Source organism: Ammodytes marinus (assembly GCF_949987685.1).
Source record: "Ammodytes marinus genome assembly, chromosome: 8".
In the NCBI taxonomy this organism is placed as follows: Eukaryota; Metazoa; Chordata; class Actinopteri; order Uranoscopiformes; family Ammodytidae; genus Ammodytes; species Ammodytes marinus.
In genome coordinates this window covers 8,621,734-8,634,199 of record NC_137212.1, presented here as the reverse complement: position 1 = coordinate 8,634,199, position 12,466 = coordinate 8,621,734, and the positions used below count along the sequence as shown (strand labels likewise).

General features: G+C 40.7%; 1 protein-coding gene across 2 annotated transcripts in view; it reads left to right on the top strand.

The window, feature by feature from the left end:
* The window catches only part of fnbp1l (formin binding protein 1-like), a 74,165-nt gene that overhangs the window by 37,280 nt on the left and 24,419 nt on the right, over nt 1–12,466 (top strand). The gene's annotated exons all lie outside the window — the stretch shown is intronic.

Here is a 12,466-nt window from a genome sequence, read left to right as displayed (position 1 = left end):
ACACACGGAGCTTAGGTTATAATGCAGATTAGGTGTGCAAACTATTCACTAATCAGAAGTTTATTTTGGATATCAATGTTTTTTTTTATACAGAAGGGACTGAATAAAAGTAAAATTATCCAGTCAATTATGTAGGCTACTCTGTTGTCAATACCAGCACACACACACACACACACACACACACACACACACACACACACACACACACACACACACACACACACACACACACAGCATTAAATCCCATTATTCTACATTACTATGCACGTTAAACAGCTAGCAACATGTCTCTCTCCCTCTCTCCAACACACACACACACGCGCGCAAAATACCCTCAGTTCTGTCCCGTTAAACAGCTCTGTCTCTCTCCAACTGACACACACACACACGCACACACACACACGCGCACACACGCACACACACACACACACACACACACACACACACACACACACACACACACGCGACAAAGTACTATCTGCTAGAAGTTATATAAAAAATGCCCTGTGAAGGCCTACTGTACGCAAACAGAGTATTAGCATTATAGCATTAGCTTTAAAACCCACTGTCATGCTAACATATACCAAAAACAGCAAACAACATTTTTATTAGGGGGATATGAGGATTTACTGGTAGTATGCTACTCTAAACATACTGACAGCTTTAATTTTTGAATTTCCAGCTTAATTTTGGTGTCTTAGTGTTAGAGAGTGAACAAGAAGACGTTTCTTTTTTAGTTCGGGGGCTGACTTTGTTAATTTAGAAAGCTAAAGTTGACATTAGCGGCTAAATGTCCGTCGAGTGCTAACAATTATCAGGGGCTGTAAAGCCGTTGGCATGAAAACAACACAAGTTATGCTGCTGAGACGGTGTATTTCCTGCAATGTGTAACCCCCATAGTTATCAAGACAATAACTGATAAAACATTATTTTAAACAACTCAGCCTTCGTGTTTTATGGTGAAAGAGTTGGACGTTAATCACTCACCTCAGACCGAGCGAAGAACTCTAGCTTGGCAGCTGCACGTGCAGGATACTGATACGGGACGCATTCAAGGACCGTTGTCATTCCGAACATTAAACACAAGATTGTTTCTCAAGCCCAGTTCAGGCCAAAGATTAGCAGCTAACTCCATCCAGTAATGTACTGAACTGCATGGATAGGCTACAATAACGTTTTCACGCACATATCAATATGTATATATAGGTTAGATGCATTTATATGATTATTATAAACAGCTGTACAGTTTGTTTGGATCGCGCTCTCTCATCTCTCTCTCTCTCTCTCTCTCTCTCTCTCTAGGTGCGCGTGTGACAGCTCTCTGCACAGAGCCACATACTGCACTAAAAACAGACTGTAACTCGCTCAATTCTGAACCGATTTTCATGAAATTTTGTTTGTTATGAAGATAGAACAATGAATCATGATACTGATTACGTGTTGGAATTAAATTCAGTTACGGGGCCGCTGACCCACAGACTTTGTGTGTGTGTGTGCTCACGGGGAACTTTAGGAGGGGGCGGGGGTGAGGACGCTGACGTGCGTTGCCTAGGCGACTGCGGGCTTTCCAAGATGGCGGCCGTTTAACAAGAAACGTTTTGATACTCACACTAGCACAATGATAAGGCCATGATATAGTATTATTGTATTGATCACATTTGGTTTACGTTTATGTTCTGTTTCAGACACATTTTTATTTCAACTGCAACTCATGCAACCATTGAAAACACTGACATAATAGTATAAAGTGTTTTCAAAAGTATTTTATTAAAACATTTTCATACGAGACAAGTTAAATGTAAAACTCCACTTACCGGCAGTTGAAGTTGAAGTTCTTAGTTTGTAGACATCCAAAATTATTATCTCTCTTGTTGACTGTTTGCCTGCAGCATCCTTAGTTACTGCAGCAAATTAACAGAGATTGGCCCATCATTTCTAGCTAAAAATATTTGGGCTGTCAAACGATTGACATTTTTAATCAGATTAATCACAGGGTAGCAATGAAACGGCCCGTTTCATTGCGGACTGTTGGGTAAAAGAAAGGGCGATGTCCAACCCGAAAATAGCCTACTGGCAGCGCGACGCAACATTCAGCTCAGTAGTCCCCTCGGGAGACGTGCATGGTGCTGTCGGAGCTCACCAGCGCGCAGGGACTTATTTTCTCCCAATGTGAGATTCTCAGTTTGCATAACTTTTGCCAGCACTTCAAGATCGGATCATCAGTGCAGTTTTCATAGGCTTAGGTGGCGATTGATTCACCCCGTCAACTCATGCACTGAGTAACATGAAAGAAAACCAGAGCTAACCAGAACTAAGCATGCAGTTGCCTAGTGTTTGATATTAACATCATATTATGCAAATGTAATGTATCATACAGAAAAATGTGGAATACAATGTGTTGGTTGGTCTAGATAATAACCTAATGATTTAATCAGTTCATCTGGGAGGTAATCCGAAGTTAATTGATCACGTCACGTTCATGTCCATGCACAGTGTGTATTGAGTTTATTTATTTTTTTAAATGGGGCTGCCCTCAGTTGCCCATGCACTGTGTATAGTCTATACAGCCTTTTTCAGCCTTGTCTGTGGAAAAAAAAATAGCTGGACAACAGAGTTCTTCTGCTTCGTTCCTCTCACTGCATTTAGATGCATTCACTCTATTACAGAGAAATATGTCCCATAAAAGAAAAAGAGCACCAAGCCCAACCCAGAGGACCCTGCATAATATTTTATTTAAATTAATATTTTCATGGAAAATCCAAGTGTCTTTGTTCAATAGCTTCTAATTCACCCGACCTAGTGTCTCCAAATTATTTGTTCGCACAATTCTTCAGATTGAGCCTCTTAATTTTCCTCTCAAAGTGCACCAGATTCATGCATTTCACTTAAAAAAGGTAAAAAAAATCTCCCGGGGGGGCATACAACGGGACCCTCCTAGAAGGGCCGCGATCTAGAACATACAAGTGTTTTTCTATTGTAGAGTCACCAGAAAGTGGGTAACAATGTATTTTACTATAAAAAAAATCCCCCCCAATTTCATCTGGGAATAGAAATCCTAAACTCTGTGTTTCTAAAGGCAGGCTAAGGTGTAAAATGTTTTTGCCTTTGCTGCACCTAATGCAGAAACAACAAAATTGTAAGCTAATCACGGTGTAAGCCATATGTTTAATGTACAAATGCTATGCTGCATATTCAAGAAGAGGCTAGGAGGGAATCATCACAGTATACCCACTACAAAAAGATAGACTACACCACTGGATGTAGGCTATATAGAATGGCATTTATTTGGTTAATCCATAGGTTTCACATTCCTGAATACAACTTGATTGCAGTCCGTTGTGTGTGTGTGTGTGTGTGTGTGTGTGTGTGTGTGTGTGTGTGTGTGTGTGTGTGTGTGTGTGTGTGTGTGTGTGTGTGTGTGTGTGTGTGTGTGTGTGTGTGTTCAGCAGTTGTTCTCTTGAAAGAGCACCATGTTGGTTCAAACACACGACGCATCTACAGATGATTGTGCTGTCAATCAACAGACAGGAAGTGATGTCACTCACACACACACACATACACACACACACACACACACTTCCATTTTCCGTTCACCACACACTATCACCTGACCCTAAATTGGAACCCTATCTCTTTTCCATATTTCAATGACGTCTTCTTTTATTTTGAGGGGTTGGGGAAACCAAATTTTATCATTAACTGGAGCAACATTAAAAAAATGTGTACGTAGCTGTCCAAGACACGGGAACGTTGCAGTACAATCGCTGATGCAGATAGTGAAGTGACATGTATATTTGTGCACAACAAAATCCCCAAAAGCGTTCACGAGATAATGCGTTCATAATAATCAAGGTCACAGTGACTTTGACATTTGACCTTTGACCTCTACAATCGTATGAGGTCATCAATGAGTCAGAATCAACATTTGTGCAAAATTTGAAGAAAAACCGTGGAAGCGTTCATGAGAATGCAGTCACAAAAGGCAACGTCACAGTGACCTTGAAATTTGACCTTTGACCTCTAAACTCTTGTGATGTCATCTCTGAGTCATAATCAACATCTGTGCAAAATTTTAAGAAAATCCGGTGAAGTCTAAAATTTGGTGTTGGAGCGGGGAATTGAACCCCCAACCCTGTGTTCAGCTCAATCAGGATACTACCATGTAATGCCCTGAAGGAGCTGAACATGTAGAATGTGGTATGAAGTTTATTGGATGAAAACTGACTGAGTAACTGCTACTTGAATTTTGTGTGTGTGTGTGTGTGTGTGTGTGTGTGTGTGTGTGTGTGTGTGTGTGTGTGTGTGTGTGTGTGTGTGTGTGTGTGTGTGTGTGTGTCTGTGTGGTGTGTGTGTCTCTGTGGTATGTGTAGGGTGTGTGTGTGTGTGTGTGTGCGCGTGCGTGCGTGCGTGTGTGTGTGTGTGTGTGTGTGTGAGTGTGTGTGTGCGTGTGTGTGCATGTGTGTGCGTGTGTGTGTGTGTGTGTGTGTGTATGTGTGTGTGTGTGTGTCTCTCCCTCCCTCTCTCTCTCTCTATGGATCCTAATGATTGGAGTTTGACCTACATATTAGCCAATGATGTCACAGACAGGTGCAGAGGTCTCTATAGTGATTGACAGCTAATCAGTGTCTCAATTGCAAACAGCTGTTATGCATGCAGTTAGTGATCTCTCCCCCTCAGGGATGAAACAGAGAGGCGTTTTCAAATGAACGCTAAGCCCGAACTTCTGCCTCTCACACGCAAACCGTTTGTCTGACAGAAAAAATGATCGCACCGTGAGAATGAGAAGATTCCAATTAATATTCACTGTGAAATTTGGGTCTGTATTGTAAACAATTTGGTTAGGCCAGCAAGTTGAAAATGGAGTTCATTTGACATCCGATCATGGAGTGTAGCTCCATCCACTCACTGTTTGATTTTGAGTTTGCGTGCCTTCAAACAAGGCTGTCTCATGAGAAAACTAAACATTTGTTGAAAAAATTGTTCATGAGCTATGAAAGAGGGAAGTCAGCTGAATATTTATATGTTAGAATCATGTTTCTAGGATGACGTATGAATGAGCAGATAGGTTTGGCGTCATGTCCAAACTCTTCGAGTTTGGATCCTTCCCCATTCATTTGCATGGAGAGACTTTTATGTTTAATAAACCTTTAATATCTCTGAAGTTATACATTTTATGAAAAAATATTGAATTATGAAAGTCTGCTGCTGTGCAAGACGAACAGGAAGAACTTTGAATGGAGTTTCTACGATGAAGTATGAATGAGTAGGAACGATCATAATTCTGCATGAAATATTAAAATTCATAAAAGTTGAATTTATTTGAAATTTTGCAGTGTAGCAAAAAATTCTGAATCATACAGATTAATGTCCTGAAATAGCTGAACAATTGAAGGTGTATATGAAGTTTGTGGGAATAAGTATGAATGAGTGGCTGGGATCTGAATATTTTTCATAAAACGTTGAATAAATATGAAATTATGAATTTTTTTGAAAATGTTGAAATGGTCCCAAGAAGCCCTTGAAAAGCTGAAAATGTTGATATGTGGAAGTTGTATGAAGGTTGAAGTATGTTGAAGTTATTGAACAACAAAGAAGTGGCGGAATAAAAATAATAATAATAAGAATAAATACGCAGAATATTAAAGCTGTGAATGCTTTCAGCATTCACACCAAATAGACCGTGTGTGTGTTTATTACACAGTGCTTATTGTAGTTAAGGAGGTCAGATGATGGAGTCTGTGTCATCCATGTCTTTAAAAACACATGACACACATATGTTCACTCTGTGTGTGTGTGTGTGTGTGTGTGTGTGTGTGTGTGTGTGTGTGTGTGTGTGTGTGTGTCTGTCTCACTGCTACCTCTTCCTCTTCTGTTATCTATAACCAGGTGTGACTATTTCCAACGTCAGCAAAAAGCTTACTGTGCATTGTATAACTTCTGACTGGTTACAGTGTGACGGTCACAGATGTATGGCCGTATTATAGAGTGGGGAAACTTCTTTAAAGGGACATTTCGTTTGATTTAAACAGATCTGTCAAAAAAAGTTCTGTTTAGTTTACTAAATATCATTACATGAGTACAGCAGTGCCACTCTGCAGCATTAGCTGAATGACTCATTGAGAGATAATGGTCCCACTGTAGTGGTTATGTGGTGGAACGGAGTCCACTGTGGCAGCGTTGGGTTAATGTTTGACTGACCCGTCTTCAACACAGACGCCTCCCGATGCCTCTTGTCTGTGTTCATTCATAAAAGCCCATTAGCATGGGAAAACTGCACCACGGCCAGAAATATTGTTGAAACTTGCCCAAAACAAAAAAAAACTATTAGGGTGAACTGTGATTTGGATTGTGACAGGGATTGAAGTAATATTTCTTCGAGTTCTTTGGTATGAAACCACAACATAGTGACCGACTGCTGGGTCATGATCAGAGTAACCATGCAAATAACAACTGTTTAGTCACAGTGAATCGTTTGGTTTATAAAATGTCACAGTTGTGAAAAATTGCTGTCATATCTCCTAATGTAATAAGTTCACATTTCTTGTTCTGTTTGATCAACTAATTGTTTCAGCCCTAGTCCAGAGTGTTATTCATATTAACGTCTAAATCAGGGGTGTCCAAACTACGGCCCGCTTTTTATTGGCCCGCGGACGATTTTAAAAATATAATGTAATATGGCCCTTTGAAAAAAAAAAAAAAAAAAAATTTTTTTTTTTTTTTTTTTTTTGCATTGCAGAAATGTGTCCCATAAAAGAAAAAGAGCACTAAGCCCATCCCAGAGGACCCTGCATAATATTTTATTTTAAATTAATATTATTATGGAAAATCTATGTGTCCTTCTCCAATAGCTTCTAATTCATCTGACACATTGTCTCCATTTTTTTCATACAAAATTCTTCAGATTTAGCCTCTTAATTTTCCTCTCAAAGTGCACCAGATTCATGCATTTCACTTTAAAAACTTTAAAAAATCTCCCGGGGGGGCATACCCCCGGACCCCCCTAGGAGAGTCGGGATCTCAGCTGGCTACTATTTTCACCCAGCTGGACATTGGACAAAAAAGCAGAAAACACTGGGTGTATCAATGGCATTTAACAAGAGGGGGAATGTATCTGTTTAATGTGCAAGGAAAGTGTTGCCGTGAAGAAGGATTACAATTTACGAAGACACTATGAAACTAAACATCAGAGCAGCTACATGTCCTGATAAACGTGTTATTTTTGCAAAGTGGCCCGGCCCTTCGTAGATTTTTCTGTATGTGGCCCTCAGTGAAAAAAGTTTGGACACCCCTGGTCTAAATCTACAAATCAGATTTGTTTTCCTTTTCTGTTGCCAGCATGTTTGTCGACTGTTTCAGTCCAGCTACAAAAGGGGGAAACATGGAGTTGACCATCATTGACAATTTCAGCAAAAACATCTGTTACAGTGTTCTGTGTTTAAAGGTATTTGTTTAAGGTATTTATTAGCAGTTCAGTTCTACAGTTTTTTTTCCCCCTTCTGCGTTCCGTCTTGACTTCAGGAAAGAGTTGGTCTTTTTTTGATGTTTTCCCCTGAGCTGAGTTTACTGGCACACAGTGAAGACAGGTTCCTGTTAAATCGCCTCCTGGGTGAACGGACAAAGAGTGTGTCTGGTCCAGCCATTTCAAAAACCGAAAGTTCACTCACATTCCAGCGGATAGTCTGTCTAGAGACATTACAAGAATACAAGATTTTCAGTTCCGGTACAGTTTCTTAACTGTGTGTGTGTGACTGACTGTGTGTGTGACTGAGATCAGAAACAGATGAATAGATTTCCTCCGTAGCATCTGCACAGCTGTCAGCGAGGCGTAAATCTCTTCACTCTTATTGGGATAATCATCCAACGATGCACAAAACATCCAGCTATGACATGAGCGGAAGCAACACCCATTCATTCACCTCAACTGAACCGTTTAACTGATGTCAAATCAGACCAAACATGTGTTTTACCATAGCTTAAAAACATCCCACTATGTCTCATGGTGCACTCAGTGATGCAAAGCGTAAAGTTTGAAAGCGCTTATTAATGTGAATGAAGTTAAACATGGAGTCATAGAGTGACTGTCTGCAGCTCACTGACTCAGAGCTGACTCTGATCCATGAGACTATCTCTCTGAGTCGTTTTAATCCACTAAAATAATCTATAATTTGAGTATGAATCACATTATTTGTGTGTACACTAAAGCCAGTTTAGTCTATGGTTTGGGTAGTGCTACAGACGTGCAGGAAATTTCATTTTACGGAGGGGAGAAAGTACAGTGATGGTAGGCAAGGTTCTAATTCCTTGAAGCTCCTAGGAAGCTACAATATGGTACAGTGCAACTTCACAAAATGTAAGGTGGCAGTTACCTTTGACATTTCTTGATCTCCCAAATCTAATCAGTTCATCTTTGAGTCAGAGTTGACATTTGTGCAAACTTTGAAGAATATCCCTCAGTGTTCTTGAGATATTGCACAATGACAATACGCAGTGAACCTGACCTTTGACCTTCGAAATCTAAAGAGTTCATCTTGGAATTCAGATGTGAGTGGTTGCTAAATTTGACCCCAAAAAACCACAAAGCATTTTTGAGATTGTATTCATGAGGAATGAGGTCACCGTGACATTGCCCTTGACCTATGACCTCTAAAATCGAATCAAATCATCCTTGAATTCGAGTGGACATTTGTGCAAGGTTTGAAGAAAAACCCTCAATGCGTCCATGAGATATTGCGCTCACAAGAATGGCCCAGACAGAATTATGAACGAACAGACAACTCGAAAACATAATGCCTTCGGCTGTCACTGGCCTAGAGGCATAAACACATGAAGGTAAATCTTGTAGTGTGTGTGTATGTGTGTGTCTTAGTGTGTGTTTTAACAGGGTTTAGAAGACACAATGCAAACAACTCGTATAGAACCAGTCTTAGCACTGAAGTCATTTAATAACCAGCTCTGCTACAGAGGTGGGTCGTGTTAGGTTGAGTGCCAATTAGCAACATGTAACGGCTATAAAACAGGCTAGCAGCGCTCATGAGACTTCTCACAGCAACGTGGGATATTTAACAGAGTTACAAAGAAATGAAATGACCTGTGTTTGGATTACCCATGCGACATGACCTGTTCACAAAAGTGAAACAATTAAATCAAAAAAGAATAAAAACTGCAATGATGAAAAGGACTGTTGTCATTCAGGCTTTCACTCGGTGATGGTTAGAAGTGAGTCTAAAGCTATAGTTGTACATTTAATTGTAGTATAGTTGGTTTCACCCCAGGAAAAGTCACATTTAAAAAAGGATGGACAGCTCCCAATGCCTTAATAGTTTGAGCATTTTTCAAACCTCCTGAATGAGGCTACACTGGGGATAGGGGGGGGGGGCTATCCGTTGAAAGCTTTGTTATACAGTTATCTTAAGGCTAAAACCTTAAGCAGAGACTTTATAAACCCGTTCAACAAGCCTGGCTGCAGCCTGCCAGTGCTCCTATCTGTTTTGCCCATAGATGGCCATTGGATACTTTTCAACACAACAAACATTTGATTGCAAATTCAGTTCTATTCAAATCCAAATGTTCTCAGAAAAGTGTGTGTGTGTGTGTGTGTGTGTGTGTGTGTGTGTGTGTGTGTGTGTGTGTGTGTGTGTGTGTGTGTGTGTGTGTGTGTGTGTGTGTGTGTGTGTGTGTGTGTGTGTGTGTGTGTGTGTGTGTGTGTGTGTGTGTGTGTGTGTGTGTGTGTGTGTGTGTGTGTGTGTGTGTGTGTGTGTGTGTGTGTGTGATCTACACAGCAGAGGTAGACTGTGTGCTGCTAACATCTAGGTAATTTATACTAACAACACTAATGCATAACTAATGATATAAGCATACATTTATACGTTGTGATCTATTGAAAGTTAACCTCGACATTAACACTTGATTGTGATTAAACTAGGAATTTGAGCGTTGATATATGCAGACTTAGACCAAGTAATGTTTATCAAACACAGATGCCGACCTGTTCTCCTGTCCAATGTTCTTCCCTCTTCCTCCTTGTTTTTCTTACCTCCCCTCTCAAAATCCCTCTCATATTGCTGTACTTCTCCTCCCTCACCATCAGTGCGCTTCAGCCTACAACACACGCACACACACAGTCTCTCTCTCACACACACACGCACACACACAGTCTCTCTCACACACACACACACACACACACACACACACAATCACACAATCTTGTCTCCACTCCCCCCTCACATTCTTGGAAGGGACCACCTTTTTTTCCTGTTGTTTCCTAGGAAGATGAACACAGATAGACAGTGAACACACACACAAACACACAAACTCCTCTATATACTGTGCAGACAGAGCCTGGGGGTCTTCAGAGTGATGCCAGTGTTTCAGACAAGTTGACATTTCCCACCCTGCCCCTGCCATGTGTGTATGTGTTTTTATGTGCATACGACGTGTGTGTGTGTCTCTCTCTCTGTGCCCCTCTGCTCTGGAATGCCTCGGTAATTAGTCCTTTGTCCTAGCAGCATTTTTTATGCTAATTAACCCCTTCTTCCATGGAATGCAGTGCACACACAGTTCGGCTCTCCCATTGGCTGGGGAGTGGGCTGTCTAGCCGTCTCATTGGTTATCAGGGTGTTCACAGCGCGTCTCTAGCACTACTTGTCTGGGAGCTAAATGACTGATTTATTCTCTTACCCTGAGATCGAACCTCATTAAAGCAGCCAGTGATAAAACACAGCAGACCTGGATTTGACCCCTTTATAATGATTTGAACATGGGGAGAGAACAAATATTATTGGTCACCACTTAAAGTGGCATGTGTCCAATTAGGCATGGCCAATGTGCCAATGTACTGTATGTTGCTTATGTGTAATTGTAGTGGGCAAAATAACAACCCAAGTAAAATTGGATAATATAGCGCCTGTTTTTTTCTGAAACACATCACGTAACAATTTTAATAATATAATAATAATTGATTGATTTTAGATTTATAAAAACTAGCATCAGAAAAAAAGCCTTAATATGCATTACTGTTTTTGAGGGTTAGGGTTCCGTTGCCTATTTCTCTAGTTGGTCGTAATTACAATGTATGTAGATTGTAGTTGTATTGTCAGGCAGGATTTTATGGGCATATTTGTCGTGCAGGCTAAACATACTCTTGTGTACCGTCAGGTTCAGTGCAAACATTTCTTTCTCAGTTTAGTACACAACAAGTCAATTGGGCTGTGATTGAGGGTGTGGTCTGTGGTGTTATTGTTTTGTTTGTGTAGGCATCCCTTCCTGTGATTATGTGACGGTTATGGGACAGGATGTTGTGTTGCTGCTACTGATTACATGGCCATTGGTGCAACTTTCACTTCAGAGTCCAGCAGTTTGTTATTCTGCTTCAGTATTAATATCCTGCTCTTCCTTTCTAATAGTTATAAAAAGAAAACGTTTGTAAGTGTTTTCTGTTCAAATGTCGATCAACAACATATTGAACCAAGTGATTGACTCAGTAGTTGATGTATTTTTATTGTTACATTTGTGGATGCTGCTTGGCAAAGCTAGTGTCATTTAAAAAAAAAATCTTCATAAATATATAGAAGATTATTTGTTGATAGAAAAGCACAACTAAAACTTCCAACATTTTAACAGCAGGCTTATTTCACTATGCTGAAAGTAACATTTGGGTTCAATGCTACATTGTATGTAGCCTGGTCCTACCAGACCATCGTACTTCATTTCATTTGGGAAATGAAAATTGAGCGGAAGTAGGTATGGCGGGCGGTGCAAGGTTACATCGTTTGTGGAGGAGGAAACCAAATTTACCAATCAAACCTTGCTTGTGCACTCGCTTCACTAACATTGAAATGCGCTACTAGGAATATATTGGATAGAGAGAGATTGCAACTGCTAGCCTCCATAATGTTTTACCAGACAGAAAAAAGAATCATAAAGCAGACCCCTGTGGATAGGATGTGTTCCGGTGCAGGTGCTGCGCTAGCGTTGGTCGCTGAGTGAAGGCTGCTGGATGGATTGCAGCTACTTTTCCTGGGAGCAGAGAGAGAGAGAGAGAGAGAGAGAGAGAGAGAGAGACAGAGAGAGAGAGAGAGAGAGAGATGATGTCATTTCCCCAGTGGGCCAGTCTGCTGCGCTCAGCCTGCCACAAACTACACCATGAGCTCATATAGTCTATTACTTATTCATAGACACCGTCACACACAGGCTGACGCAACCCCAGACAGACAGGCTGGCTCAAAGGAGGTAGAGACAGGCTGCTAACAGACGGGATGGTAGCAGGCTTTCACCACATGATATTATTGACACAACTCTCTATCCTGATTGCTCTTGTTGCGGTCTGTTGTCTGTCACATCTTTGTTGAATCTTTTTCGGTTTTATTCTTTTGTGTCTCTGAATTACAAAACATGCTTGAAATTGTCAGTTAAGACACTTGGCGTTTGCATTGCACCACTGGGACATTTTTGTTTTTTCGCTGATTAA